The sequence below is a fragment of the Coenobita brevimanus genome, chromosome 98, assembly GCF_032717465.1.
Source record: "Coenobita brevimanus isolate Jiangsu-jjx chromosome 98, ASM3271746v2, whole genome shotgun sequence".
NCBI lineage: Eukaryota > Metazoa > Arthropoda > Malacostraca > Decapoda > Coenobitidae > Coenobita > Coenobita brevimanus.
Window position 1 is genome coordinate 1,530,001 of NC_137051.1, and position 25,563 is coordinate 1,555,563.

Genomic DNA, 25,563 nt, shown 5'->3' on the forward strand with positions numbered 1-25,563 from the left:
TCATCTACTTTTCTCCTTCCTCTTCATCTACTTTTCTTCCTCTTCCTCTTCATCTACTTTTCTTCTTCCTCTTCATCTACTTTTTCTTCTCCTTCCTCTTCATCTAATTTTCTTCTTCGTCATCGTCTCGTATCTTCGTCGTCGTCTTCTTATTCTTCATGTGCCCATTTACTACTACTACTATTACTACTACTACTCTTATTATTATTATTAATATTATTATTATTATTATTATTATTATTACGTGTTGCTATAATGGATGAAGTTGTGGTAGTTATGCCGTATTTTGTGTAATGTTGGTAGTTGTTGTAATGGTGGTAGGCGGGATGATGTAACGCTGTCTTACGTAACTCACCCTTTTGATGGAGAGAGAGAGAGAGAGAGAGAGAGAGAGAGAGAGAGAGAGAGAGAGATGTTTAGGAGGGTATGTAAATAGGTAGGTTGTATGGTAGGTAGAGTTGTGTGTGGAGAGAAAGAGAGAGAGAGAGAGAGATGCGTGGGAGGGTGTGTAAATAGGTAGGTAGTAAGAGATGTGTGTGTGTGTGTGTGTGTGTGTGTGTGTGTGGAGAGAGAGAGAAGGATGTGTGGGAAGGTAGGTAAATAGGTATGTAGAGAGAGAGAGAGGACGGGGAAAGGGAAGCGAAGGGTAGATGGGGGGAAGGGAGAATGACAGATGTTTGTGAGAGTGGGGAGGGGGGATGAAGGAGGGGCCAGAGGAAGGAAGAAGGGGGGGAGGGAGGGAAAGGAAGGAAGTGAGAACAGCTGTGTGTGTGTGAGAGAGAGAGAGGGGGGGGTTGGGGGGCAGAAAGTCAAATTAAGTAAAGGAAAGAATAAAACTGAAGGATTACGAGGGAAATGGCGGAAGAGTAGGAATAAAAAACAAAAAAGAAGTAAGTATGGAAGGAAGGAAGGTGCAGAGTCAACTGAGTGGGTGTGTGACGTAAGAGGGAGGAGGGGAGGGAAAACAGGAGGGAGGGAGGGAGGGATTAGGGACAGATGGTAGAGGTGCGGAGGAAAGAGAAGGAAGGAAGGAAGGGGAGAAAGGGAGAAGGAGGGGCAAGAGAAAGAATAAAGAATGAAGGAAGGGAGAGAAAGGAATAAGGAAAGGGAGAAAGAGGAGGGGAGGAAAGGATGGGCGAGAGTGAAGAAGGAAAGGAAGAAGGCAGGAAGGGGAAGAACATAGGGAGAGGAAAGGAAAGAGAGGGAGAGGGGGGGTATGGAGAAGAGAGAAGAAAGGGGGGAAAAGCAAGGAGAGAAAGAGAGAGACTCCTTCATCTCAAATCACGTTATTTAAATCACTGTCTGTCTGTGTACACGCCGCCATTTTTAAAGGTAAGAAAATTAAATGCCAGAGTCTGGGAACACGTGGCCTAAAAATAAATAAATAACGAAGGTAAAAATGTTGTCACGTGATTGTTAATGTATTTGGGAGGAGATGTGTGTTGTGGGAAGAGGGTTTGTTACTGAATAGGGACAGAAAAAGCAAGCCCCTGTTGTTGTGCTATTGTATCATTCGCTTGTTTCCCTTCTACTAACCAAAAACAAAGGGTTAGTGAGATGATGATGATGATGATGACAAGAGTGACAACAGTGATGAGAATAGTGATGATTATGATGATGATGGTGATAAGTAGTGACAGATTATGATGATGACAGTACAGTAGTTGCAAGTGATGATGATGATGATGATGTGTGAGTGGAGATGAGATGTACAGAGGAGGCTGGGATGGAAGGGTATGATGGGGGTTTGTCCTGTGGAAAATTAATTTGTACGGAGCCTTATGTTGGAGAGAGAGAGAGAGAGAGAGAGAGAGATGGAAGGATAGAGAAAGGGATGGAAGAAGGAGGTAGGTAGGTAATTTAGAGAGAGAGAGATAGCAGGAAGAAAGATGAAAGGATGGATAAAGAATTGAAGAGTGAGGAGGGAGAAAGATAGATAAATATTCAAATAGATAGATAAGAACTTAGATACATAGGTAACAGAACAGGAGAGAGAGAGATAGATATACAGAGAGATAGATAGAAAAGAAAATAGGTAGAGGTGACAGATAGATAGATAGATAGAGATAGATAAGAAATTAGATACATAGGTGACAGATCAGGAGAAAGAGAAATATTCAGATAGATAGACAGAAAATAGATAGAGGTGACAGATAGACAGAGATAAACAGAAAAGAAAAATAGAACAGAGTGGACAAAAAAAAAAAAAAAAAAAAAAACAGCTTCCCAAATCCCACCCCTAGGCCATATCTGCGTCCAATCCTCTTACTTATTTTTGCCTCTCCCTGTATTTTGAAATCCGTGTTTTACCTTATTTATATTGATTTATTTTGTGCCTGTGTTTTCTTCCTTAGTTTGCTTTGTTTTGTGTGTGTGTGTGTGTGTGTGTGTGTGTGTGTGTGTGTGTGTGTGTGTGTGTGTGTGTGTGTGTGTGTTTTGTTTCCATTATGTGTTTTACTGTTCACATTGCCACTCTTTTTTAATGCACCCTTTCCATACTACACACTGCCACACTCTCCACACCTCACACTACACACTCTCCACACCTCACACTGGCACACTCTCCACACCTCACACTGGCACACTCTCCACACCTCACACTGCCACACTCTCCACACCTCACACTGCTACACTCTCCACACCTCACACTGCCACACTCTCCACACCTCACACTGCCACACTCTCCACACCTCACACTGCCACACTCTCCACACCTCACACTGCCACACTCTCCACACCTCACACTGCCACGCATCACATCCCAGACTTCACAGTTAGAGACGACAGATGCAGAGAGAGAGAGAGATCTATATATAACATTAATATCGTAAAGAGGGTATTAGGATGGACTGGTGATGTAATGTGGATGTTTCGAGTCCTTGTATTAAAGTTGAAAGGTCCTACTCCTCCTCCTCCTCCTCTTCCTCCACCGTCCTCTTCCTCCTCTTCCACCTCCCTCTTCCTTCACTTCCACCGTCCGCTCCCTCCTCTTCATCCACCTTCCTCTTTCTCTTCCACCGTATTCCTCTTGCATTCCTTCCCAACCTACTTTTATTGTTTAGCCTTGTATTTATCTTTTTTCCTCCTCCTCCTCATCCTCCTCCTCCTCTTCCTCCTCCTCCTCTTCCTCCTCCTCCTCTTCCTCCTCCTCCTCCTCTACCTCCTCCTCCTGGCCTAGCTCTTCGTTCAGTTTTTCTTCCTGGCTGCAGCTCCAGACCATTCATCTTGTCTTTGTTTATTCTTTCTTCTTTTTCTAATCTGCTTGTAGATAGAACTGCCTAGTCTCTCTTTTTTCCACTCTGTTCTTCGTGATCTGAACAGCTTGTGGATCTTCCTTTGTTCTCCAGGGCTAGAACAACTGGCCAGTCTCTTTCTTTGTTCTGCTTTGTTCAATTCTGTTCATCGAGATTACGTAAGCTTGATTCTGTTGTCTCTTAACCTTACCATATTACTTTCCTGTTTCGTCCCGGATATATTGTGTGGTGATGGTGGTGGTGATGATGATGATAGTGGTGGTGGTGGTGATAGTGGTGATTATGAGAAGGAGGATAGTGGTGGTGGTGGTGATAGTGGTGATTGTGAGAAGGAGGAGGATAGTGGTGGTGGTGGTGATAGTGGTGGTGATGATAATGGTGAGGAGGATAGTGATTGTGATGGTGATAGTGGTGATGTTGAGAAGGAGGAGGATAGTGGTGGTGGTGGTGATGGTGGTGATTGTGAGAAGGAGGAGGATAGTGGTGGTGGTGGTGATAGTGGTGATGTTGAGAAGGAGGAGGATAGTGGTGGTGGTGGTGATCGTGGTGGTGATGATGATTATGAGGATAGTGATGATGATGGTGATGATAACTAACCAGTCAGTGTGCCTTTCTTTGTTCTTTGAGGCACAGACCTATAGACCATCTCTCTCTCTCTCTCTCTCTCTCTCTCTCTGACGCAATCTACATCTACTTAACTTTACCTTGACGACAAGGATGCGAGAGAGAGAGAGAGAGAGAGAGAGAGAGAGAGGACAGTTAAGTTAGTTATTCTGTAACAAACAACCTCAGAAGTACAAATAGATGTGTTGCTGTTTGAATTCCTTTGTACTCCTTTGACCCTTCCTCCCTTTCCCTTTCCATTTGTCATCCCCTCCCCTCCCCTCTCCACCCCTCCCCTCCCCTCTCCACCCCTCCCATCTCCATCTCCAGTCTTTACCCTTTACTTCCTCTCTCATCTTCCCACTTCCCCTCTCCTTACCCTGCTCCAACCCTCCACTCTCCCCCCTCCCATCTCCTTATTTTATTTACCTTTCTCCTCTTTCCCCTTCCAAACCCTTCCCCATTTTCCTCCCCTCTCCCCTCCCCACCCTCCCCCTCCTCCAGATTCCCCTCCCCCTCCGTGGTGGCATAACATTCATTCCAAAAACTCTTCCACTCTCCCTCCTTCACAATCCATCTTCCTTTACAAACACACCGACTCTCTCCTCCTCCTGCTCCTCCATCTTCTTCTTCTCCTCCTCCTCCACTTCCTCCTCCTCCTCCGTCACTTCCTCCTCCTCCTTCATCCCCTCCTCCTCTTCTTCGTCTTTCCTTCCGTCCTTCCTTCCTTCCTTTTCCAAACACACGTCCCTTTCCAAACACACTTTTCCACATGCACTTCCCATCTCCGAACACACTTCCCTTTTCAAAACATTTCCATCTCGTCCAGCCATCCCCCCATCCAAACACCCCCTCCTCCCACCTTCCACTATACTCTTTTTACTTAAACTTGGCCAAAAACTTCCCTCTTTACCTCCTAATTGCAGAGAAATAACACTAGATTAACACCATAACTTTGTGCTAGTCACGAAGAAGTGCTTTGGAAAGGATGTCGAGCCGTAGCATTGTCTTCGTCTGTCACTGAGTTGCTTAAGCCTCAAAAGGTCGAAAATCTTGGCCAAGTTAGGGTGAAAGGAGTATAGTGATGTCCTTACTCTTTCCAAACATTTTTTTTCTTGTTTTATTTCCCATGTTTTTTATTCCAAACACGACTCGCTTCAAATATTTCCATTTTTTCCAGACAGTTCATTCTTGTCTGGCCACCTCCCTTGCTAGACCCCCCCCCTTCTCTCTCTCTCTCTCTCTCTCTCTCTCTCCAGCCAGCCTCTTCCCTCCATCCCAGACGCCGCCAAACGCCTCCAAACAAAGAAAACCTCAACAACAAACACAAACAAACACAGAATATACATACATCCCGTTTTCTTTGCTCGCCTGAAATGATTGCTGTTGGTATTTGGGGATAAACTAACGTATTTTGGTATATTTGGGTTAATTTGGACGGACAAAGGTGTGTTGCGTAACTTGGGGTGTTGCTGAGAGAGAGAGAGAGAGAGAGAGAGAGAGTGTGTGTGTGTGTGTGTGTGTGTGTGTGTGTGTGTGTGTGTGTGTCCAGTGTACTGAGGCGATATGAATTTATAATGGGTCACACACACACACACACACACACACACACACACACACACACACACACACACACACACACACACACACAGGGGGTAGGGGTACACATGAATGGATGGTGTCTACACTCCACACCGTTAACGACCAGTGACTGAATGGTTACACAGCCTCTCCTCCCTCCTCCCCTCCTCTTTCCCTCCATCTCTCCTCCTCACATCTCTCCCTCCACTCCCCATTCTCCTCCCCTCATCTCTCCCTCCCCCAGCCCTATCCTCTTCTATCCTCCCCCATAGATCTTGATAACTCAGCCTTTCTCTCATCACCTCCATCTTCCCCCTCTTCCAACCTCCCCCGTTTTTACCTTGCCCTGCCCTGCCCTGCCCTGCCCTGCCTTGCCCTGCCCTGCCCTGCGCACTATTTCCTGTCCTCCCTCCCCTCACCCTGCCCTTCCTCTCCTTCCCTGTTGCATTAAGTCTTTTTATAGCAACAGTTTTAGGAGTTGCATCTCATTGTAACATCTTTCCCTGCCTCCTCCTCTCCCTCACACTCGCTTCTCCCTCTCTCCCTCACCCTCACCTCTCCCTCTCTCCCTCACCCTCACCTCTCCCTCTCTCCCTCACACTCTCACCTCTCCCTATCTCTCTCTCACGTCTCTCCCTCACCCTCACCCATCCTCTCGCCTTCACACCCTTACCTCCCCCTCTTATTTCATCACACCCTCTCCCTCTCCATCCCTGACACCCTCACCTCTCCCTTTCACTCCCTCACACCCTTGCCCTCCCCTTCTCTCCCTCAGTCTCTCACACCCTTCCCTTCTCCCTCTCTCCCTCACCCTCTCTCTCAATCACCCTTACCTCTCGCTGCCCCGCACACCCCCTCCCTCTCCTTCACACCCTCAATTCTCGCTCTCCACACACACTCACTCTCTCTCTCTCTCTCTCTCTCTCACACACACACACACACACACACACACACACACACACACACACACACACACACACCTCAAACTCTTACACACCCTCACTCTCCAAGCCTTCGTTTGCACAATGCCCTCTGAATAGGAGAGAGAGAGAGAGAGAGAGAGAGAGAGAGAGAGAGAATAGACGAGCATAAGGAAAGAGGGTAAGAGGAATAGGCAGAGGAAATAGAGAGAGAGAGAGAGAGAGAGAGAGAGCAGGCACTACCCAGCGACCTACGTAATAATCCTAGGGCTCTCGTGAACCATGTCTCGTGATGTGCCTTCCCCTCCCACTCTCTCTCTCTCTCTCTCTCTCTCTATCTATCTATCTATCTATCTATCTATCTGTCTATCTTCTCCCCTATCTCTCTTCCTTCCCCTCTTTTCTTCCACCTCCCTCCCCATCTCTCTCATTTTCTCTTTATTCCTTCCCTTCCATCACTTTCCTCCTCTTTCCTCTCCCTTCCCCTCTCTTCACTCCTCCTCCCCTCTCTTTCTCCCCCCCCTTTATCTTCCTCTCTCTCCCCTCCCTCCCTTCCTCCACTCTTCTACCATCCCCCTCCCCTCCCTTCCTCTCCCTCCTTTTCCCCCTCTCCTCCCCCCCTTCACCTGCTGCGTAGTTCCTGAACGTAGAGAGAGAGAGAGAGAGAGAGAGAGAGAGAGGGAGGGAGGGAGGAGATAACGAAATGGAAAGGAGAGTGGATGGAAGGGAAAGAGAGAAAACACGAGAGAGAGAGAGAGAGAGAGAGTGGGGGGGGAGATAACAAAATGGAAAGGAGAGTGGATGGAAGGGGAAAAGAGAAAACACGAGAGAGAGTGAGAGAGAGAGAGAGTGGGGGGAGGGGGGAGGAAGGGAAAGAGAGGAGGGAGGAGCCGGGAGAGAGCAAAAGAGAGGTGATGCTTCCAGGAAGCCGGAGGGAGAGAGAGAGAGAAGAGAGAGAGAGAGAGAAATGTGTTAATTTAAAAGAACAAAACATTACTGTAGGAAGTTATATCTCCTCTCTCTCTCTCTCTCTCTCTCTCCCTGCAGAACACTCGTATTGCACCACGTGTCGTTAATCTGTGGTTGTGGCGGTAGTGATTGTTGTGGTTAATTGTTGTGGTTGATGTGGTAGGCCTGGTTGTGGTTGTAAATGCCTTTGAATAAGTCGTCGGTCTGAAGGGGTTAAGGTACTTCGTAATTTCCGTTGTGTGTGTGTGTGTGTGTGTGTGTGTGTGTGTGTGTGTGTGTGTGTGTGTGTGAGAGAGAGAAAGAGAGAGAGAGGATACCTGCAGAAATATTGGCAAGTGAAGGGTGGTAAGGGAACATGAGAAGCAGGGGAGGTAGGTAAGTAGGAGTAGGGAGGTTGGTTGGTAGGCAAGTAAGAGTAGGTAGGTTGGTTGGTGAGTAGGTAGGTAGATAGATTGGTTGTTTGGTAGTTGGTAGGCAGGTAAGTGAGTTGATGATTAGGTAAGTAGATAGGTTGGTTGGTAGGTAGGTGGGTTAGTAGGAAGGAAAATATGATCAGTAAACGTAAGTAGGAAGATATATGGGTCGAAAGTAGGTTGGTAGGTAGGTAGGTAGGTAGGATGATTCAACTGGCACACATCTTTAGGTTCAGCGATAATATGCGTTTCATGACACCACCACTACTACCACCACCACCACTACCACCACCACTACTACTACTACTTCTACTACTACTGCTTCTACTACTACTACTACTACTATTACCACAACCACCACCACCACCGCCACCACCACTACTACGTACACTATTTTTGAGGGAGGGAGGGATTGAGGGATTAAAGGAGGAGGGGAGGGAGGGAAAAATGTGAGAGAGGGGAGAGGGGGAGAGAGTGAGACAAAGGGAGATTTAAAAAAGAAAAGAGAGAGAAAACAGAGAGAGAGAGAGAGAGAGAGAGAAACGAATGTAAAGAGAAAAAAATTGAAAAGAATACCAGAGATAGCGATCCCTTGTTCTCTCTCTCTCTCTCTCTCTCTCTCTCCTGACCCAGATTCCCCCCGTATGCAAGTTCTCAGTCGATTTAGGGACCTTGGACGTTAAGGGCAGGTTCGGATGCACTCTTAGGATATATTCTTAGCCCCTTTCTTCCTCCGTGATCTTCATTTCATCATCTTCTTCCTATTTTTTTTCCTCTGTCTTTCTTCTCTCCCTCCCTCTACATCATCTTTCTTCCAAACATCTTTGTAACTTGGTCTCACCTTTTTATTTCCCTTCATACTCAGTCTTTTATTTCTACTGTAATTCCCTTCATACTCAGTCTCGTATTTCTTCACCAATTCCCTTCATACTTAGCACAAATATCCCTTGATCCAATACCCCCATACACCATCCTGAGAACGCGGGGATTCTTCAAGGGTAGTCAGGTTTTTCTTGGTGTTTGTTGGATAGACTCGTGGATTTCTTTTACCCTAACTTGGCCTAAAATTGCCATCTCTCCTTGAATGCTGAGTTGTAACGATAGATTAATACTACAATGTGGTCCTAGTCACGAAGAAGTGCAGTGGAAGGGATGTAGAGCCGTAGCAATGTCTTTTCTGTCAATGAGGTACGTGAAATGGGCTGGAAATATTCGAAAATCTGGGCCAAGTTAAGGTGACAGGAGTGTAGGTCTCGGTAACGGGCTTTGTACCTTGTGTCCAGGATTGAGAGAGAGAGAGAGACTCATATTGTCATGTCCCTCTCAACAAACCCCATATCCTTTTCATTTTTCTTTTTCTTTTTTTTTGTCATTCTTCTTTTTTCCAATATATTTTTTTCCGTATTCCCTTTGAAGACTGCAGAGAGGGTTGACAGGATTAGGGTATAGGAAAGAAAGATGGGACAACAGCCGCCATATTGTGTGTGTGTGTGTGTGTGTGTGTGTCCATCTGTCTGTGTATGTAAATAGGTATGTTTGTATCTTTCAGTCACTGTGTGTGTGTGTGTGTGTGTGTGTGTGTGTGTGTGTGTGTGTGTGTGTGTGTGTGTGTGTGCGCGCGTGCTTGTCTATCTATCTATCTGTCTGTATATGTCTGTTTATCAATCTGATTAGGCTGAGATACTGAGTTTAGCAGTGCACAGAAAATAATGATTGTTCCGGGAAAGTGGGCATCCAAGGGGGTGTTGAGGCTTCCACGAATCAGCCTGTGTGTGTGTGTGTGTGTGTGTGTGTGTGTGTGTGTGTGTGTGTGTGTGTGTGTGAGAGAGAGAGAGAGAGATGAGGGGGGTTGTTAGTGGAGTGCAATGTTACCTCAAATGACCTCTTAAATTACTCATTGCTTACACTCCACTCCAGTGCTCTCTTTCCACCCTTTTTTCTCTCTTTTATTCTCTCTCTTTCCTTCCCCCTTACCTTGTTCTCCTTTTCTTCTCCTTCTCCCTCCATCCTTTTGTTTAATTCTCTCTCTCTCTCTCTCTCTCTCTCTCTCTCTCTCTCTCTCTCTCTCTCCAGCGATCTGACAGGCTATCCAACCGTTTAATTGCCACAACAAGGCCCTGAGAGAGAGAGAGAGAGAGAGAGAGAGAGAGATGAAGGGGGTAGAAAAAATAGGGAAAGGACAGAAAGATTAGGGAGAGAGAGAGAGAGAGAGAGAGACAGACAGAGAGAGAGAGATGTGGGTCATGTAAGTTACGATAAAAGCACACCATTCAACCCCCCCGACGCCATACTGACCCGCTTCTCTCTCTCTCTCTCTCTCTCTCTCTCTCACACACACACACACACACACACACACACACACACACTCTCCACTATCTACATCTCGCGTTTCACCTTTGACGTCCATGTGTAGTTAGATGGGAGGATCGATTTGACTAGTAACCAAGGAGACTCACCAAAATTGCAGGAGTTGCCCATTTTGTCAGAGAAAAACAAACTACATCGCTATTTCTCTCTCTCTCTCTCTCTCTCAGGACATAAAGAACACAGATGATTGGTGATAAAAGATAGGAGTTTGTTTTTGTTTTCTTTTTCACTCGACGGAACTGGAACTATGCAACCATAATACTCGTGGATGCCTCAAAATCTGTGCACCTTTAGTTACGAGCTGGAAATGAGTCACCTTGGTTACTAGTCAAATCTGCCCTCCATCATACACTAGGCTATCAACTGAGTGCATTGGAGTTAGGGATCTTTATTGGTTGGAAAAATGCGTAAGACAGAATTGAATGGTGTTGGTTGTCTCTAGTTTCCTCCCTCCTCTCCCCTTCTCCCTCCCCCTCCCTCCTTCTTTCCTCCCTCCCTCCCTCCCCCTGCTTCCTCTTCCCCTACCAGCCTCTCTCTCCCGTCTCAGGGACAGTAAGTTAAGGGAAATTAGGTCACCTCTTTTCCTCTGTCGTATTTATAATTCTCTCTCTCTCTCTCTCTCTCTCTCTCTCTCTCTCTCTCACACACACACACACACACACACACACACACACACACACACACACACACACACCAATAAATACCACTAACAAATGACGTGTAAACAAGTAGCGTAAACATGTAAACAATGGGGAAAATGTTGAATATTCTGTTCCCATGTCAAATACCACGCCGATGTAACAGATAGATAGATAGATAGATATGGCTTCCAAATTAAAATATATATGAGAAAAACATGTGTACATAATATATTAATCTTCATGAGTCTAAATAAGAAAATACATACACATAAAGGCAAGTCGTGTGTGTGTGTGTGTGTGTGTGGGTGGGTGGGTGGGCGTGTGTGTGTGAGAGAGAGTCCCTGAGAGACGGGGGGGGGGGGTGCTGATGGCAAGATATGGGATTCTTTACTCACAGTTATAAGGCACTGCGGCGGTGTGTGTGTGTGGGGGGGGGAGCGTGTGTGTCCTTTGTTTTTGTTTATGTGTGTGTATGGGAAGCTTGTATGTGTGTGTGTATGTGTATGGGGAGCTGATGTGTGTATAGGGAGATTGTGTGGTGGTGGAGAGGTTGTGTGTTTCTCTCTCTCTCTCTCTCCCTCTCTCTCTCTCTCACGGTGTTGATGAGGCATGATGACACGGAATAATCTTAATGTTTACCTCTTTCACAAACACCCGCCATGTTTTAAAAAAAATCTATAAAAGTATGTAATGTTTGCGTGTTACATTGCGGCGGTGAAAGGCGTATGCGGAAGTTGACGCGGCGTATGTTAAGGTGACGGATTAGAGAGAGAGAGAGAGAGACTTACCACGTAACGCATTGAGAGAGAAACAAGCACAGGCCAAGTAACGCATTGTGTGTGAGACAGGCCACGTAACGCATTGAGAGAGAGAGAGAGAGAGAGAGAGAGAGAGAGAGAGAGAGACCACGTAACGCATTGTGAGTGACGCAAGACGGAGTGACGCAAAATACCAGCTGCTGTTTTTTTTTTTTTTTTTTTTTTACGACTGGGATATTATTCATAGAGCATGTTTTTTTTTTTATATGATAGACAAGGAGCCACAGAATTTTAGCATCGCGATTATTATTATTATTATTGTTTATTATTATTATTATTATTTTGATGTGGTAAGAATACATAAGGCACAGGAAAAAGAATGGGATGGAAGGTATTGTATGTATTCTTGTCGGGTAAGGAGGTTCCCTAGCACCTCTTCCTTTGCGATTTATTTTTGGCTATGGCTGGTTAATATCCTTTTGTACGTTATGTATGCAGAGTATGGCGATAGTGGAAGGATTTATATAACAGAATAGGTTGTAAATGAAGAAGTTAAGGAAGAATATAAGACTAAATTTGACTGCGCATTTTAGCTCCGTCACTTGTTTTCTTCCCGGCGTGTAAACAATAGAAAACGGAGAGGGGTGACTTGCGTGTTTAGGTGCGAGGTGTAATCGCTAGGTAAATAGGAGGATGATGTGTGTTGCGTCTTCCTGGTGCCTGTGCATTATTATTATTATTATTATTATTATTATTATTATTTACTACTACTACTGTTATTATTATTATTATTATTATTATTATTATTATTATTATTATTGACATCCACAACAACAACTACTACTACTGCTACAGTCAGTGGTATGCGGATAAACACCCATCAGTTTTATTCTGTCAGTTTTTCCTGTGCGCCATTGATGCATTGATGTCAGTACTAAAAATAGATAGATAACATGATGAAAGGGTTTATCTATCGAATTCCACGCCGCCCACGCCGCCTAGAATACGGCTGTGCGATTCGTGACAGTCCATTCCCTCAACCCCGGCTCTTCTCGGTGTTTAAATGTGCGTTATGTGGGTGTAGGGAAGCTGTGTGTGTGTGTGTGTGTGTGTGTGTGTGTGTGTGTGTGTGTGTGTGTGTGTGTGTGTGTTTTATTTACGTCGATTAGTGATGGCTTTTGTTTATTTACTTTATTATCAGCACGTAAAAGCTGTTGTTGCATTATTATTATTATTATTATTGTTGTTATTATTATTATTATTAATATTGGTGTGAGATGGTTGTAGTAAAACTGGTTGTAATGATAGTAGCTTTAATAACGATAATGATTGTATTATTATTATTATTATTATTATTATTATCAGTAGTAGTAGTAGTAGTAGCACTGTAGAAGTAGTAGTAGTAGCAACGACAACAATAACAACAGCAGCAATAGTAGTAGTAGTAGTAGTAGAAGTAGTAATAGTGTAATATCGTCATTGTTTTCAGATGGCCTTGTTGTATGTTTTGTGCATAATATAATGATATTAAGATAGGAATGCGGATATTGGTAGGCTCAGTACTGATAATTGCAGTGGTGTGGATGGCTATTAGTCTCTCTCTCTCTCTCTCTCTCTCTCTCTCTCCCTGTCTAAGTGGAGGAAATCCCCGAGAAACCAGATCCCTCAGTTTACCCTGTGTGTGTGTGTGTGTGTGTGTGTGTGTGTGTGTGTGTGTGTGTGTGTGTGTGTGTGTGTGGTGCAATACTGTCTTTATCTCAATTATCCTTCTTATTTATGAAACAGGAGATGGAAGATGAAGAAAGAGGGAGAGAGAAGAAGGAGGGAGAGAAGGATGGAGGAGAGAGGGAGGAAAAGAATGATTGAGGAAGGAAGAGTAGGAAGGATGGAGAGAGAGAGGGAGGGAGGGAATGATGAAAGAAATACGGAGACAGGGAGAGGAAGGCAAGATAAGAGGGAAAGACGGAGGGAAGGAAGGAAGGAGATGAGAAAGAGAAAAGATTGAAATGGAAGAAGAAGAGAAAGAAGGAAACCAGGAAGGAGAGAAGAAGAAGTGAGAGAGAGGGAGGAAGGTAAGTATGAAGGACAGGAGGAGGGAGAGAAGAAGGAGAGAGAGACCAAGGAGGAGGAGAAGGGGACGGGACAAGGAAAGAAAAAAAAAGAAGGACGTCAGGAATGTGGTAAATACTTTTGTGGCACTCATTTCCTGTGACTCACTCTCAGTTGAATAAAATCGTCTGGCGTCAGCTGTACAGTGGAGGAATGCTGGTGTAATACGTATGATGGTGGTGGTGGGGGTGGTGGTGGTGGTTGTGTTGATGGTGGTGGTGGTAGTGGTGGGGGTAGTGATGATAAAGGCTACGATAATAATGATGATACCGGTAGTGATGGATGCGTCACAGGATAGATGGAAGAAATTAAAATGAAGAAGTAGCACCATAGAAGGAAGGATGGATAGTAATGATGATGAAAACGGTGATGACGGTAATAACGCTCGGGTAAAAATGGTTACTGGGTATTGCGTTACTGGGAAGGGGGGTGAACGGAGCGAATCGAGGAACGCGTTACCAACTACTAATACTCGTAATACTAACGCCAAACATAACGCATGCATTTATTTCCTATTTTGATGCAATGATGGCGAAATTTGACGAGTGTAATCAGTCCTATTGTGAGTAATGTAATCAGTGTGTGGGGTAACTTGGCCTTGTGAAATGTGGTTGTAGTGAAATATTATGTAGCTATGGTGTAATCCGCTGTAGTAGGGTGAGGATGGGTGAAATGTGCTGTATGTGCAGTGAGATGTAACGCAGGGTAATGTGACGATGGATGGGGTAATGAGATGGCCTGAAGCATACCATAGATGTAGTGGAATATAATGTAGCTTTGAAGTAATATCCTCAGTGGTGGGGTACAATAGGTGGACGTAATGTGGTATAGACGCACAGGAATGTAATGCTCTTGTGCTGTAGGTAATTACATGTACTGAAGTGCTTTTGTACTGTGGGGTGTTGTGACCGGTTGAAAATATTGTACCATTCTTGTACTGGGATAAACTACACTTCCTTCATCTTAAATTGACAGTGATTTTCGTCCTTTTCCAGCTGACAACCCTTAGTTTAGTGACAAAAAAATATCGCTCCGTTCCATAGCACTTCTTCGTGACTAGTACCATATTCTAATGTTGATCTCTTGCCATTGCACAGCGTTCAAGATGGAAGGCTGGTAATTTTACGCCAAGTTGTAGTGATTGGAGTACAGGTATAGATTTTGAGAATGCCTTGCTATGTGAAGGGATGGAGGGGTAAGGGGTAATTGTCAAGTTACTCTCACGGTAATAGTAATAGTAACAGTAATTTCTTTGCAAATTACCCGCCTTGGATACCTTACTTCAGATTACACAAGACGCAATATTTAGGTGGTAATTCCATCCATCCATCCTTTCATTCACACACACACACACACACACACACACACACACACACACACACGAAGAGAAAGGTATTGTTTGCGCACTTTTCTTGTCACCTTTAATATGCTTGGGTGGTTGGGGGAGGGAGGGAGGGAAGGAAGGGGATGAGGGAGGGAGCAAGGAGGTTTAAACCTCCTTGGGAGGGAGAGAGGAAGGGAAGGAGAGGGGAAGGTGAGGGAGAAGTAAAGGAGGAAAGGGAGAGATGGAGAAAATGGGGGAGGGGAGAGAGGGTGGAGGGAGGGGAGGAAGGGGAGGGGAAGATGACGTTGGGGATAAGGAGAAGGGAGGCAGGTGGAGAAGGAAGGGTTGGAGAAAGGGAGGGAATGGGTAGGGCAGGGTATGAGGCAGGGGTTAAGGGAAGGGTAGGCGATTTGGTGGCTCGGTGGATTGAGTGTCGGCCTCACATTTGGAGGACGACTTGAGTGGTGGATACGAGCCCCACTGACTACCACTGAGCCTCTGGTATGGACGTAACCTACACCCAAACCTGCACCACATCACCATCAAACTATTATATTTCACTCTCATTTTATGTCTTCAAGTTTTTTATTATTATTTTTTTTTTTACTGTCTGCCTTATGTCTGTCCTACTCTCTCCCAAACCATATCACTGTCTTCAAGTGGATTATTATTATTATTATTATTATTATTATTATTATTATTATTATTATTCACGTCTCTGCCTTGTCTCTTTCTTACCCTCCTAACAATATTACTCTCCTTAGGTATATTCTTTTCTTCACATCATCTGCCTTCTCTCTGTCCTCCCCTCCTCCTAACCACTTCATGACTTTATCTCTTAGGGAAGGGCGGGGGTGAAGGATATGGAGTGGAGGGGGAAGGGGGTGGGGGAAGAAGGAGAGAAGGAGGTGTTAGGTAATGCCATCTGGTGTAAAAAGGGTGGGGGGGGATGAGGAAGTGGAGGGGATGAGGGAGGGGAGGGGAAGGGGGATGGTTAGTTAAGGTGTTAGGGTGAATGGATGGGCCGGTGGATGAATGAGGGTGGGGGAGGGAGGGGGGAGGTGGAGAGTGCTAGGGAGGGTGGGGGAGAATGAAGGGGGGAGATTGCAAGGTTATATGGAGGAAAGGATAGACGGAAGGAGAGATGGCTGGATTGAAGGATGGAAGGAAGATGGGAAGAAAGAATGAATGTATGAAAGAAAGAAAGAAATAAGAAAATATAAAACTGGTGGACGAAGAGAAGGAAGGATGGATGGAGAGTTACATAAATAGATTGTTAAATAGATACACAGACCTGGGAGCCACATAAATGCTGAGTTACATAGATATACAGACCACACAGACATTGTTCTTTGTAAATGACTGAGGTTTGATATGAAAAACTTGACTTGTTGTTTAACTTTCTGATTAATGGAGTTTTTGAGAGAGAGAGAGAGAGAGAGAGAGAGAGAGAGAGGTGACAGGGTGTGGAATAAGGAAGGGTGTCAATTTAATGTGAGGCTTCCCAGAACTCTCTCTCTCTCTCTCTCTCTCCCCCAGTTGGTGTTTCTGCGTATTTTTGTTCGGAGAGAGAGAGAGAGGGAGGGGTTGGGGGAGTGGAGAGATGAGGGAGGGAGGGAGAGAGGAAGTAGGGGTAAAGGAATGAGGGAGGGAAAGGGGGAGGAAGAAGAGGAGACAGAAGAGACAGCAAGCAGCAAATGAAGGGGGAAGGGAGAGAGAAAGTCTGAAGAGGAAGTAAAGGAGAGAAAGAAAATAACAGTGATAAAAGTTGGAGAAAAGAAAGAAGGGATTAGACACCCGAGGGAGAAAAGATAGAAAATATATTAAAGAAAGAGGAGAGGGAGGGATGGGGGGGCGGGAGAGAGAGAGAGAGAGAGAGAGAGAGAGAGAGAGAGAGGAGGAGGGAGAGAGGGAGGGGGGATGTGGAGTTACCGGGAGCTGCTGAAAGAAACAGTCGGACAGTCAGTGCATCTCGGACCATCAGAGGGGAGGGTTGTGTGTTCCAGCGCTCCGTGTTAGTGACCCATTGAACGCAGTGTTATCATTATTTTACGCATTTCCCGCAAGATATCCACACCTCTTATCAACCTTTAACTACAGAACCATCGCAAGTACGTCCAGAAGTGAAGGAAATGACCGTTTGAACCGTTACCTGTTGAATGTGTATGAAATTAAACTTCAGATTTAAAAGGGTCCCCTGTTACCCGTTATCTCTGAAATTTGTAACTTTTATCTTATCGTCCGGATCTGCCAGCGGAGTGGTGATGAAATATTGGAACGTTTGAGAAGTTTATTTATTGTATTTATTTATTTTTTGAGTTATTGAAGGATACAACTCGTGCTTTCTGGTTATAGTTTTTTTTTATTTTTTCCTTTTACGGCCAAAACTTTAAATTAATATATATACTGCAGGGCCTTGCATAGTTTCGACACATTAAAATATAGCCAACCTAATTAAAGTCATAATTTCAATAAAAAAAACTTATCAAAGAAAAAAAATGGCGTATGTCCGTTGTCATGGAATCAACATACGCAATTAAAGAGCTACGCTGTTAGTGGATATTTAAAATTTTGGCGGGAAATCGACCTTTGATGCCGTCAGGTGAAGTTAAAGGGTTAATGAAGGTGCTTTGGTGTGTTTTGGTTGGTTAATGGTTTTTGCCTGAGTGGTTAAATGAGGTTTAATTGCGTCGTTAGGTAATTGCTCGTTAAGTGGTGATGCTCGTTTCATAATAGCAATGTCGTTACGTTTCAAAAGTGCTCTGGATACGTCTAGGCATTTAATTCACACTAGCAACCCCTTCCCCCCCCCCTTGTCTTTTTCTTACTCGAGAAGTTCTATGTGATCTTGATTTTTTTTTTTTGAACTTTGATATATTTTAATTAGAATGATTCCGGGTGATTTTTATTTTCTCTTTTCTTCATTTTTAGACGAGAGAAATTTATATGATCTCGTGTGTGTGTGTGTGTGTGTGTGTGTGTGTGTGTGTGTGTGTGTGTGTGAGGCTTTAACGTATTTTATTAGGCATACTCAAGGTGTTTTAGTAATAGGCATACTCAGGGGATTTTTAGTTTTATTTTTTTATCAGATTTTACCTGGCTAATTCTCGGTTATTTTGTTCATCTGAGAAAAATCCAGTTTTTTTTTTTTTTTTTTTTTTTTTTTTTTTTTTTTAAAGGCTCATCTGGAGGTTAACAGTTGCGTGTAGATGTGTTTATTCTTAGCACTTTTTCAGTTGTGATTCATTTTGCCTTTTGTACATTTTTACTTTCTCTCTCTCTCTCTCTCTCTCTCTCTCTCTGTCTCCACACACACACACGCACGCTAATCAATACCTCAACTTCCCGTCACTGATAACAGGCGGAATAACAACAGAAACCCATAGTATTTCTCCCCCAGATACACTCAGGCCTTATCAGTGGTAGAGATAATGAAGATAAAGGCCGGATATTGGGTCATGTTCCCCGATAATGCGTAGGTTTGTGGTGTAGGGCTGATAAGGGTAGGAAGAGAGGAGATATGGCGGGATAAACAGCATTTCTTGGTTTAATCTTATCTCTCTTATCTTAATTGAACTGAGTGGGATGTGTTAAGCCTTTGGTCATTCCTCTCTCTCTCTCTCTCTCTCTCTCTCTCTCTCTCTCTCTCTCTCTCTCTCCAGTTTCAGCCTTATCGCTTGCTGTATTTTCCTCATATACATTCTCTCTCTCTCTCTCTCTCTCTCTCTCTCTCTCTCTCTCTCTCTCTCTCTCTCTTCAATTTCGGCCTTATAGCTTCCTGTATTTTCCTTATATACTGTGTGTGTGTGTGTGTGTGTGTGTGTGAAAGGTCGTCATGTCAGGGCGTGCGTAGGACTTAGACCTTTTTATCTCTCGCCACTGACCACCTGTTGGACCACTTATTGTTCTTTTTAAGGTCTATTTCTTGTACACATGTTGCCTTTGTCGTTTCGGATGTAGAGTGCCCCATTGTCCGTCGTAGCAGTTCATTTTTATTATATTTTATTATTATAGTTATTGTTATTACGATATTATTATTATTATTATTATTACGGTGTTTATTATTATTATTATTATTATTATTATTATTATTATTTGCTGGGAGTAACTTTTTCATGTTTAACTTTTCATAGTTAGTCAATTTGTTGTAACACTTTCACTTTCGGGTATTATTTCATTTTATTTTTTATTATTTGCGCCAGGCGAGTTTTATTAATCGCAGGGGGATTTATTTTTTACTGGTGTGGTCAGGTTTAGTCATCACCAAACGCGTAAGGTAGTAAGACTATTGTAGAAAAGTCGATATCGGATTGAAAGGAGTGATACTGGCATTTTGTAGATTGAATGATTGTCACAGAGAAAGATATTTACGTTCATTGCAGCCTATAGAAGAGTTCAGATAAAGAGGGATCTACAGATAGTTAAATGACCATATTGTAGTGAGGCCATAACTTACAAACCACTTAATTCATACTTAATAATCTGTCACAGCCTATCTGTCTATCTTTGCCAGACGCCTTAATCCCGTACGGGGTGGCCACAAACAAATAGCCTCCACGTTGCCCTGTCCCCCGTCATTTCACTGCCCAGCTCCCAACTCACACGTCTCCACTCCATCCCTTCACATCCTCGGCCTTCCCCTCCCTCTCCCCCCCTCCACCTCACTCACATACACTCTCCTCGTCAATCTCACACCCTCCATCTTCTCCACATGGCGAAACCACCTCAGTGTGTTCCTCCTAACCCTTCTAAGACCTCAAACTAAAGCTACCTTATCCTGGTGACAAGTACAGCATTTCACGCATCATAACTTATAACAAGAACTAAATTTGCGGTAGTGTAGTAACAAGGAAAACAAGATTGATTTCACCCCCGTGGTATACTCTTCGCTATGATCGCCAGGGCAGCACCGTCATATCGCTAAAACGGAAGCAGCGACGCCATGTTATTGACCGGTCCATATTATTGCCATGTTTAATATCGACCCAGCTTACCACGTCGACAGTGACACCAGTACCTAGATCACCGTCACGTAACACCGCCTCTGTTACCGTCACCTCTAACACCACCACCTCTTTCACCGTCTCCTGTCACCTTCACCTTATCAACGTCATCTGTCACCCTCACCTTATCACCGTCACCTCTTTCACCTTCGCCTTATCACCGTCACCTAACACCACCACCTTCATCACCGTCACCTTTGTCACCTTCGCCTTATCACCGTCACCTGTCACACCTCTTATCACCGTCACCTCTGTCTCTTTAAGATTATGGATATCGTAGTGGTGGCTGGATTATGTGTATAAATCACAATGGTTATAGTGTCTGGCTTGGTAATAGAAGCACCACAGTGGCAGGTGAGAGAGAGAGAGAGAGGAGGGGGGGGGAGTAACGGGGTGCGACTGGGAGATGCAGGTATGTTGTGTATGTGGGGGTGCATGCATGATTGTGTGTGTGTGTGTGAGAGAGAGAGAGAGAGAGAGAGAGAGAGAGAGAGAGGAGGGTGACGGGGTGCGAGTGGGAGATGCAGGTATGTTGTGTATGTGAGGATGCATGCATGATGTGTGTGTGTGTGTGTGTGTGAGAGAGAGAGAGAGAGAGAGAGAGAGAGAAGTATGTGAGAGGGCATGAATGTGGGGTGTGCGTGTGCGTGCATGGAGCTACAAGCGTATAAGGTTATGTGTTTGTATGCATCAAAGAGGTTACGGTTCAGTGTGTGTGTGTGTGTGTGTGTATGTGTGTGTGTGTGTGTGTGTGTGTGTGTGTACCTGGAGTCGTGTCGGTGCATACAAACCACAAGACTCCTCAAACACAAACTGTCGAGGTGTTGCTTCTAGGTCCTCGCAGGTGCAGGTGGCCATGTATGTATCTATGTATATGTACGTGTGTATGTATTACGTAGTGTATGTATATATTATGTATGTCTGCTGTGTATGTATGTAACCGCTTTATGCTCTCCTTGTAGGCTACATGAAAGGGAACAAAGAGAATACTGAGAAAGTTACGTTATGCTGTTGATGATGTAAGCTATATATAATACAGTTTGTATGGCGTTTTCTGTATGCCTGTATTCTGAGTTTTGTATTTATTCCTCTGACCAACAGGCTTAAGACAATAACAAAGGAATATTAAAGACTCTGAAAATTGTTGAACTAAAGCGAAGTGAACAATAATTGAAGACTGGGAGGAAGAGCTTTGGGGTGAGTATTATGAGTAGTAGTAGTAGTATTAATTATTGAATGTTGGTGTGTATTTTTTGTGTGAATGTTTATACTGTATTGTAAAGTATTGTTAATGTTATTGGATGTTAAATATTGGATGAGTAGTGGTGAGTATTTGTATTGGTTGTGGGATTATTGCTTTACGCAGGGTATTGTGGTGAGGTGTGTGTGTGTGTGTGCGTGAGAGAGAGAGAGGGAGAGAGAACTGGAAAGCCCCTCTCTCTCACACACACACACACACACACACACACACACACACACACACACTACAAAGCTTCTCAATAATATTTCCCAGTGTCGTTCATATAGTTTTTGTAATTTCTCTAATCAAGTTCTGAGTTCGTATTGTTTCATTCGCAGTCACTGATTTCTCTGCAGTCTTTTTTTCTTTTTCGTTTTTTTTTTTTCCTATCATTTATTTATTCAGGTTTCGTGTACATTTATTTGCCTGTCGTCCTTCATAATTCACTTAATCATGCCCCCCCCCTCTCTCTCTCTCTCTCTCTCTCTCTCTCTCTCTCTCATTTTTTACATTTTCCTCCCATCTCAGTCCCCTCATCCCTACCATACCCCTCCTTTCCCCCTTCACTTCCCCCACCCCTACCTTCCTATTCCCCCTCCGCTCCCCCCTTCACTTCCCCCACCCCCTACCTTCCTATTCCCCCCTTCCCCCCCATCACTCAAGGTCCCCTCACCGTCATCTTACAACCTTGCTCTGACCTTGCCTCTCGAGTGACCTTGTGTGTTCACCTTGTCAGCGCCCTCCAGTGAGTCCAGAGTTTGCATTGACCTCGTTCATATATGTATCCCTGGTGTTTGGATAAGGCTGCTTGATAGGGCTTCGCTTGGTGGCACGGTGTAAGGCTGGGAGTGTGGGATTTGAGGCGGTAGTGTTTTTATTATTATTATTATTATTATTATTATTGTTATTATTGGTGATGGTGGTGGCAATAGCAACAGTAGTAGTTGTTGTAGAGGTAGCATTAGTAGTAGTTGTAGTATTAGTGGTCGTTTATCATCATCATCACCATTTTCGTCTTTTTTTTCATCATTCCTCCTCCTTCCTCCTCCTCCTCCTTTTCTTCTTCTTCTTGTTTTTCTTCCTCATTCAACATTTTCACATACTTCTGGAGTTTCTAACTGTGAGTATACATTAAATTTACCGTACTTTCCATTACAATTGTTAATCTGGGACTGAGACTATTTATAAAACACGGATAAACCCAACATATCTCGCGGTTACAAAGTGATAATTTTATGCTGTGTTTATCGCAGGAAGAGGACACTTGATTGTACCAGCTGTGCAGTAAAAAATAGAGAGAGAGAGAGAGAGGGAGTGAGTGAGTGTCTTTATTCACAATGTGGGATATGTTCAGAATCACAGGACGAAGATTTTTAATGTCAGGTGGTGTCTCCTGTTTTAGTAACCATTTAGGCTGTTATTATTATTATTATTATTATTATTATTATTATTGCTACTACTACTACTACTTTTACCATTTATTATTATTATTATTATTCAAAATATATGTTAGCTAATAAAGGCGATATTCGCAATAAAACTTGTAGTGAGAGGAGATAGTAAGGATGCCGTGAGAAGCCTTACTATTGCACACCTGACACCTGTGCTGGCCTTACCTCCCGACACACACACACCTGTTGACGGATTCATTACACGCCACTCTCAAGGTAGCCAGGTAGGGTGACGAAGGGGGGGGGGAGGTGGCGGAGGTAGGAAGTGAATAGGTGAGAAGGGGAGAGGTTAATGGAAGTGGCTAGATGTGGATTGAGTGAAAGGGAGGTGGAGGAAAGGGAGAGAGAGGAAGAAGGGTTGATGGATAGACGGATAGAGGATACTGGGAATAGATGAGCATTGAGAGGAAGAAGGTGGGGAGCAGGGGAGGAAGAATGGAATATGGATAGGAGTAGATGGATCGAGTATAATGGGAATTGAGGCGGATAGACTGAGAGGAAGTGGAGAGGAGAGGAAGAGTAGAATGTGGATGGATGGATAGAGTGAGAGGTAACGATGGTAAGGGAGAAGGTAGAGGGAGAGGGAAAGTGATAATGAGGGATGGAAAGAAAATAGTGAGTATAGAAGTAAATAGAAATTGGTAATGGCTGAGAATTGGTATGAAGAGAGCGAGAGAAAAGAGAAAAGAGAGAGAGAGAGGGAGAGAGAGAATGTAAATATATACTGGTAGTTGAAAGTTTGGGTAGGGAAGGACAGAGTGGATGAGGAAAGCGGATGTAGGATTAGGTTAGCAAGATTTAAGCTAGAGGGATGGAAATAACATTGTATATCGGAAGTTGTGATTGAAATAGAAAAGAGATTGCCGTATGACTTGCGTGTAATTAGTGGAGATTGGATATGGACAGCTGTAAGGGTTAGATGAGATTGATGGAAGTAACGAGCATAAAGGTGAGGCATGCAAAAGAAGGGATAGAACTTAGGAACTAGGGAAAAACTTAGAATATGATTAGGATATTCTTGAGTGGAGATGGGATAAGAGAACACTATGAATGGATATTACAGAAACAAAAAGGAAGAGTGAAGAGTAGCCACGTAATAATAGAGAGAAACTGTCAATGCAAAAATAAGCACTACATCACCTTAGAAAACAAGAGGCATAATTAAAGGTTAGCACTATGAATTCAGGAGCGTTGGACGTAAGGTAACGTGTGGGGAGTTAAAGAACAAAATGTACTTAGTATGGAACACTGGCTATGTGGTAAAAAGACAGCAGTAATATCTTGAATTTAGAGGGATACAAACAGACACAGGCGAACAACAAGAAAGAATAGTGAAGAAGGGGGCAAGATAGCAACAGGGAAGTGAAAGGAATAGACATAACCTAAGGCTGTGGGTAGGGAGGGCTGGAAGTGAAAGCAGTCTGTACTTTACTCCTTTCATTTTAACGTGGTCCAGGATTTTTGCCCTTTTCTGGCTTATTTCACGTATTCAGTGAAAAAAAAAAATGCTACGGCTCTGCTTAATTTTCCTAACTTCTTCGTGACTAGCGCGTATAGTAGTGGTAATCTTTTGGTACAACTCAACATTCAAGATGGAGGGATGGCAATTTTAGGCCAAGTTAGAGTGAGAAATTGTAAATATCGGAGCTTTTCAACTCTCATCCCTTCCCGCAATGGTTGTACTGAATCCCATAGCACTTCTTCGTGACTAGCATCGTATTGTAGTGCTAGTCTATTGTTACAGCTCTGCATTCAAGCTGGAGGGATGGCAACTTTAGATCCTTAGTGAAAATTTATTATTATTATTATTGTACTACTACTGCTACTACTACTACTACTACTGCTACTACTACTGCTACTGCCTACTGTTATTACCAGTACTGTTATTACAAGAGAGTAGCCTTTTAACTTTCACCCCATCTCACCCTTGCCCAGGCGTATTCATGTCTATATGCTAACGATGCTTTTTCTGGGGTTGCCGGCGTAGAGAGTATAGTGAAAGTTGGAGTGGGTGTTATAGAGTGCATTTGTAGTAGGGGATGAGGGGAGGGGGTGTGGTAAGTAGTGGGGTGCTGGGTTGAGATGTGTGTGTGTTGGAGTGGGGAGAGATGGGGGATGGTATGTATGAGGGATGGGATGTTTTGTGTGTGGGGGGGGAGATTTTGCGTGTGTGTGTGTGTGTGTGTGTGTGTGTGTGTGTGTGTGAGAGAGAGAGAGAGAGAGAGAGAGAGAGTAGACCTATCTCTAGTCCCTCACAACAACTGATAAAAAAAGCTTCCGTTTCCCCTCCACTCCACACCACCATATGTCTTACCCCTCTCTCTCTCTCTCTCTCTCTCTCTCTCTCTCTCTCACACACACACACACACACACACACACACACACACACACACACACACACACACACACACAGTCAGGTGATGGTGTAATCCTTAATCTTATACAGCTGCTCATACTCCTATTAACCTCCTTCAGTCTGAGAGCAACTTTTTATTATTCTGATGTGCCCTTACCCCCTCACACGGACATTATTATTATTATTATTATTATTATTATTATTATTATTACAAAAGACTTCAGACAGAGGGGGGGTTAGATAGAGGGGTTAGACACAGCCTTCAGTAACCCCTTCAATACTAGTCGACTCTCCTCAGTTGAATAAAATCGTCTGGTGGCCAAAAGAATAACATGAAACGGCGTGCGTGCGTGCGTGTGTGTGTGTGTGTGTGTGTGTGTGTGTGTGTGTGTGTGTGTGTAACAGGATGCCCTTTTGTGTATACCGTACCGCTGATACGGATAGCCCAGTTCTCTCTCTCTCTCTCTCTCTCTCTCTCTCTCTCTTAGTATATCTATCAAAATTATCTATCACATCGCTTAAACAACTTAGGAATATCATATCCTTAGGTACGAAAAGATTGATTGAGCAGTAG

General features: G+C 43.9%; 1 protein-coding gene and 1 long non-coding RNA gene across 2 annotated transcripts in view; both read left to right on the forward strand.

The window, feature by feature from the left end:
* The window catches only part of LOC145414157 (uncharacterized), a 139,178-nt gene that overhangs the window by 60,618 nt on the left and 52,997 nt on the right, over nucleotides 1-25,563 (forward strand). The window lies entirely within an intron of this gene.
* The window catches only part of LOC145414130 (uncharacterized), a 47,396-nt gene continuing 42,898 nt past the window's right edge, over nucleotides 21,066-25,563 (forward strand). Inside the window, exon 1 of the long non-coding RNA XR_013899829.1 lies at nucleotides 21,066-21,139. This is a non-coding gene — a long non-coding RNA (uncharacterized LOC145414130). The remainder of the gene's footprint in view (nucleotides 21,140-25,563) is intronic.